Source organism: Lissotriton helveticus, chromosome 6 (genome assembly GCF_964261635.1).
Source record: "Lissotriton helveticus chromosome 6, aLisHel1.1, whole genome shotgun sequence".
Taxonomy (NCBI): Eukaryota; Metazoa; Chordata; class Amphibia; order Caudata; family Salamandridae; genus Lissotriton; species Lissotriton helveticus.
Genome location: NC_136067.1, coordinates 2,035,168,275 through 2,035,174,274, shown reverse-complemented (window position 1 = coordinate 2,035,174,274; position 6,000 = coordinate 2,035,168,275). Strand labels below are relative to the sequence as shown.

The following is a 6,000-nucleotide window of genomic DNA, read 5'->3' as shown; positions in this document are numbered from 1 at the left end:
AGTGTGTTGGAGGCGCGCGAATTTTGCACAATTTACTTTCACATAATTACGTGAAATTTCTCAAAATTACTCAAAACTACACATAGCTCAGCGCATTGCAAATCTGTCATTTACGCTATATTTTAGCAAGGAATGCGTCCACATGTCAATTTTAGGCACAAGGACGCATTTAAACAAAAGCACAGCAAGCAGCCACTAGTGTTCTGTTTCCATGCATTCACAGTAAATATTTACAGCCAACAGGGCATTTTGTGGTTAATGTTTTACAGTGAATGATAGGATAATTTTGGGGATTCCGCTCAAGCGGAAAATGAAATTCATGATCATACGCAGGTCTAGTTTATATAGACTAAAAAAGCATTCTTTATCTCGTGAACCACTCCTTGCTGCTCTTTGAGGTTGATTATATTAATCAACCGTCAATATGTTTTGAGGCTCACATGCTATCAGCGCTGCCGCTTCATTTTTAGAGAACTGTGCACGTGACATGGCCATGGCTGGGCCGGGGGAGAACCCTTGTTCCTGTATTGCGCGTCCCATATGTGCGACTTTAAGGCTGTCCAGTGCTTGATCCAACCAATGTTCAGATTTTGGAAAACCCACTGGGGTTCTTGCAAGACACAGCATTCAACTCTCAGGACCTGTTGGGAGAGGCATGCCCAATTCCATTTAGGATTTCATTTACAAAACATGCTTTTGGTATTTTACCATTCGAACTGCAAAATCAGACAGCGACAGATTGGCAGCCGCCATCACCTCCCACTCGTTTGGAGCACACAAGAACAGCCCTCCGCTCGCATATGAATGGCACGCTTTTGGCCAAAACACGCAAACATATTCCCTGTTTACATAAAAACAACAATAATGCCAAGAGATTGTAAGCAATGTGGAGAATTTATTAAATAATTGTCAGATGAGAGAGCACATGGCTTCCAGTTTACATTTGTTTATTAGACAGATTTGCAACATGTACAAGATTTTCAATGACATTTGTAACGTTTGGTTCATGAAAAATCATCCACGCGCACGCACACAGTTGGCATTAAACCAAATATAATACATACATTCAACAGTGGTATCCAGTACCAAAGACAAATCTCCTTGCAGTACACACAAGAGAAAGGCTGCAGCCATGCTTTGTTTACTTTCCTTGTCACTTTATTGGATTTAAAGATAGGTATGTTTATAAATACATATGGTGCCAGGGACAGGAACCCAGCCTTCCCCGTCTACCAATCTAATGGGGCTTCAGTTCTAGAGACCGTACCAGAGTTGTAGAAGGACTCCCTGGAACTGCAAAGGAGAGGAGAAACAAGCCATCAGGAAGGAGCCAGAGGCCACTTAGTTCAGCCGCAGGACCCGGAAGTGTCCCTTTTAAGAACAGTAGTTCAGACAAGAAAGCCAGTCAGCAAGCCTTTATCCTTGGAAGAAGATAGCTGGTGTGGTTTGGGAGGGGTCTCAGAGTAAATGTTCTGGGAGAAACCACTGGTCACTGTCAGGGAACCAGCCTGGGTCAACAAAGTGTAATTACTAAGTGGCATTGTTGAGGAAGACATGGATCCTTTGAACATGCCGTAGTAAAGTACACCGCCCACCGCAGTCTCCTGAATTGCGGCAACCCTGGCACTCTGTAAAAATATTTACATTAAAGAAAGAGCCACGTGCACCATTCACATCAAGCAAAGAGATTGCAGAGCTCCGGGAATCTGCAGAACAAGGAAAACATGAAGACGCATCCAGAAGGGAATTCCCAGAGACAAAAGAAGACAGATGGAGCCAGGGGACAAGTGAATACAATTGTTTTCTATCCTTTGGAATAAGTGCCTGTTTGACACTAGAGAACCCAAACTCACAAAAAAATAGATTGATTTCACAGAAAAGAACCCCAACAAAACAGATTTACATTCTTTGACAGACAATGAAAAGTTAGAATCTCCATCAGCAAAGTGAAGAATGTTCATCAGATACGAGTGGTAGCATGTCTGAAGTCACCAAAGGAACTCTCAATGTTACTGCATTGAAGTCATGCTTTATTACCAGACCAGGTATGCTTTTCAGCTGCCTCTTGGTGACCGTGGTACTGCCACATGCTGTTTTACCACACACAAATGAGGTAAGGCAGTACAAGTGTGTGAGAAACAGCATGCAACCTCAGTAATAACATGCAGGCTCCTGTTCTGACACAGGGTGTCAAACACCTGGATGACCTATAACCTCGAAGCTGTGCGGGAGTTGACGGATGCCCCGTTCTGCCTCAGGGCATCAAATACCTTGGTGACCGATAACCTAGTAGCTGTGTGGGAGTTGCTCAGAGGTTCCACCCTATGCGGCTGCTTCCCCACCGTATCATGGAGCACTGGCTGTATCTCTGACGGAAGGCTCTTCACATCACTGTGATGGTCTCCAACAGGCCCAAGAAATCCATGGGTGTGACCTGTTGTCTGAGATATTTCGCATGGGTTTGTGCACTTTGTTCACGCCATAAGGCAGTGACAGTGTTTTTTCTCTCCAGAGTTTTATATAGCGTGAACTTGACCCAAAGGTATCAAGTATCAGAGCGCTTTACATGAGCACCAGTTACATTACACAAGGACACATTCATTTTTTTTGTTAGGCACAGGCAAATTATGTAATTTACCCAGAATCACAGGATGTTGAATGTCGCTGCCGAGACTCGAACCTGGTTCCTCAGATTTGAGGTCTAGAACCCTAGCCGTTAGGCCACATCCTCTCTCCTGAGGGTGCCTTAGATTAATCATCTAGGTACACCCCAGCTGTTTGTCCTTCATGTACCCCAACCACAGAAGACCAGTTCTTTGGGAACCACATTTCCTCCCAATGCCAGGGTAGCAGGACCACAACATGTGACTATAGAGATTCATGGTGGTGTTGGCTGTCGAGGCACCTAGCTCAATTCAAAGAGCAGCCTGCGATCGCTTTCAGCCTTCTGTAAGGGGCTTTTGAAAATGGACAGCAGTTTCTTCTAGACCGACAAAGACCAGGCAATAACTGTTAACTCCCAAAGGAGTTGTCCATCACACTGGAGAAGATCCTGCAAACGTGATAAAGGCCTTCTGCTTTTAATGAATCCCTGCAATGTGGGGCTGTCCTCATACCTGCTGCATGACAATGTGGACTCTCTTTGGTAGATTAGCAACAAATATACTGGTATATTTTCAGAAGACTCAGCAGCGAGTTCATTTCTACTTCAGGGTGTTACAACGTTGTCTGTCAAGCTCCATGCACCCCCACTCATGGGGTTATGACTTACCACTGCATTTGCACAATATCTGTGGCAACACCACTTGCCTTGTGGAATGTATGTTGCCTACGTAAGCATGAGCGGATTGAGACAGAAGGACTCTGCCCCTTCAGAGACGCTTGGAAGTATCTCATAGTGATATGGGGATTTGTACCATTCCTCTCCACAAATATATCGTTATTGAAAGATAGAGGTCTTCTTTTTAGGAAGAACAAAAAGACCTGCAACGGCTGCAGTGTAAGGTCACGGGACACACTGAGGTTCAGCGTGCAGACGTGGAAAATGGATTATACATGTTTTTGCCTGACTGCCCACTGGCAGAGGCAGATCGAGGAATGCGGCCACAAAGTGAGGCTCCTCTGGGCAGTGGGAACTCTGAGGTCACCATTTCAGGCGAGGACCCATAACCATGCTTGGTACAATGAAGGACAGGCTCTCTGCAGTGGAAGAGGGGGCAGAGGATCCAGTGAGATTACTAGCTCGCTGTGATGGGGAGACATCACGCCCTAAAAGTCCACGCAGGGTATATAAGGGGCGCCCTCAGACAAGGAGTCTTGCCAGAGGCTACTATGAAAAGCCAGAAATCTGACCAGAATTATAGAACAAACAAATTGAAAAGAGGGTACCTGGTTCAATTTAGATTCTGATCAACATAATTTAAAGGGCATGGTGTAAACGACAATTTATTAAAGACAGGATCTCCCATTAACTGATGATACAAGCTTTCAAAACAATAAACAAGGAACATGTGCTAAAATCCTTCAAGTAAATCTACTGATCCAGTCTTTCTGATCTTACCATCTAAATCTAAGCCACAAAAAGTTGAAAGTACCGGTAGAAGGATGCGAGAGCACTTCAGGAGAGCTCGGTGTTCGCAGGGACAATCCCATTTAAAGCCTTATTGATCCCAAGAGCCACCGTTAGGGCTGCTTTTCTACCAGCATTACTGGCAAGAATAGCTAGGAAAATAGACTTTGTGACCAAGTAAAGAATTAGAGACACAAGTATATACAACTCCAACCATGACTATTCTGGAAAAATCTGAATACCACACAAAACTCTCACAATATGTAGTGAAAATCAAAAGGAGACTTCCACTCGATAAGAAAAAGCGACCTGTTGTTAACTGTACTGATATCACACATTATGTAACAAGGAGGTTTTCTTGCACCCGCAATTATCACGGATACTTGTGATGGTCCAGTAAAATCATTTGCACAATTATTGTATCTTAAGTGCTATAGTTTGGCTCGTTGGAATCTTAGATATTTGTATACGATTTTTTTGCATGAAACCCCTGACTTTCCTAGGTTAGACAAAAGATCTCACACACACACAGATGCAAAGAAATAGCTTTAAGAGTTTCTTCCATACAATCTCTTCAATGGCTGCAACGTACAAGGACTAACACTTGCCTGCGCTCTTGTCCTGAAGCTGTTCTCGACACACAGTTCCTGCTCTCAGTAGGATGGACAGGCTATTGATCAAAAATCCTAGAAGAGTCAAAGAGGTCAAACCTCAATATCAAACTGTAGAATCTAAACCTGAATTATGGAGTCCTGTCTCTGGGAATGATTTTGACGCACTGGCTGCCAGAGATTAGAGGCACATAGGAAAATGAGATCATTGCAAGCACAATATTGAAATAAAAATGTTTAAACGGTACCATTCAAACTATGCACTGGAAGAAGCTGTGAACAAGACAACAGAGCACACCGCTAACGCCATCTTGTATTTTTGGACCACTCACTACACTGTATAGGAAACTAGTGCTTTATACAAACTTGATGCCACAATTTCAGAAAAAGGCTTGTACTGAGATGTGGGAGTAAATATTCAATGAGTGGATTTCTCCACCAAAAGCTATTCTGCGGGTCATAATAAAAAATGAAATACCCTCCTGAATGCAATATTTTTGCCTTTTAGTCGCTCTAGGGGACCACCAAAATATGACAAGAAAAGCAGACAAAGGTAAGGAGTGTGATGCGGATAACCCACAGACACAAACCACCATGCTCAGCCCTCTTACTTGCAATATTCCCTTTGCCTTTGGCATGCACACAGAACATCAACGTGGACAACATGCAGCTACCAAAAGTTATGGACACAAAACATTATCATAGACACAGAAAACTTCTGTAGGTCTGTATCCTCGCTCGTTAAAAATGGATCCACCTTTTTAGCACTTAACAGGCGACCCACTATATAGCTTTTAATCTGATGCTTGGAGAATATATCAAGGTCAAGATCATGAATAAAACATCAGACTGAACTGACGACAACATCCCTTCAGTAGTAGAAATAAAATTAAATTAAAAAAATAATAATTTATTTGCTTTCGAGTGGTAAATACGCTTGAGTGGTAAATGCCTCGTCTACAGTCCGGCACCATTCCCTTCGTAAGCGGAGATGGTTATACCGGACGTAGCTATGTAAATCGTACATGCACAAGTGAGGTAAGATGTCTCTGAAAGCCCCCTGGCCAGCTGAGATGCGGGTGTCCTCTGGTCTCTGCCGGCACACAGCGGCAGTCTGCACTGGCACTTGACTGAATGTATCAATGAAAAATGCTGGCGTTTCACAAGGATGTGGTAATGCCTGGCTTCTTGGGACGTTCTGTGCCTACAAAGAGGAAAAAAATTGATGAAGATTTTTGAAGGGGCTAAACCCCTAATCAAACTTTGCAATGCCAATACCAACAATATGCAAATGAAAAATCAAGTTAATCGCCTTTATTT

General features: G+C 43.3%; 1 protein-coding gene across 8 annotated transcripts in view; it reads right to left on the bottom strand.

Moving 5' to 3' along the window:
* Window positions 1-875: 875 nt before the first annotated feature.
* DTNB (dystrobrevin beta) overlaps window positions 876-6,000 on the bottom strand; it is a 1,143,128-nt gene continuing 1,138,003 nt past the window's right edge. For all 8 annotated transcript variants that reach the window (XR_013596287.1, XM_078650028.1, XM_078650030.1 and 5 more), the window contains one exon: window positions 876-5,884. The gene's annotated coding sequence lies outside the window, so the exon portion shown is untranslated. The remainder of the gene's footprint in view (window positions 5,885-6,000) is intronic.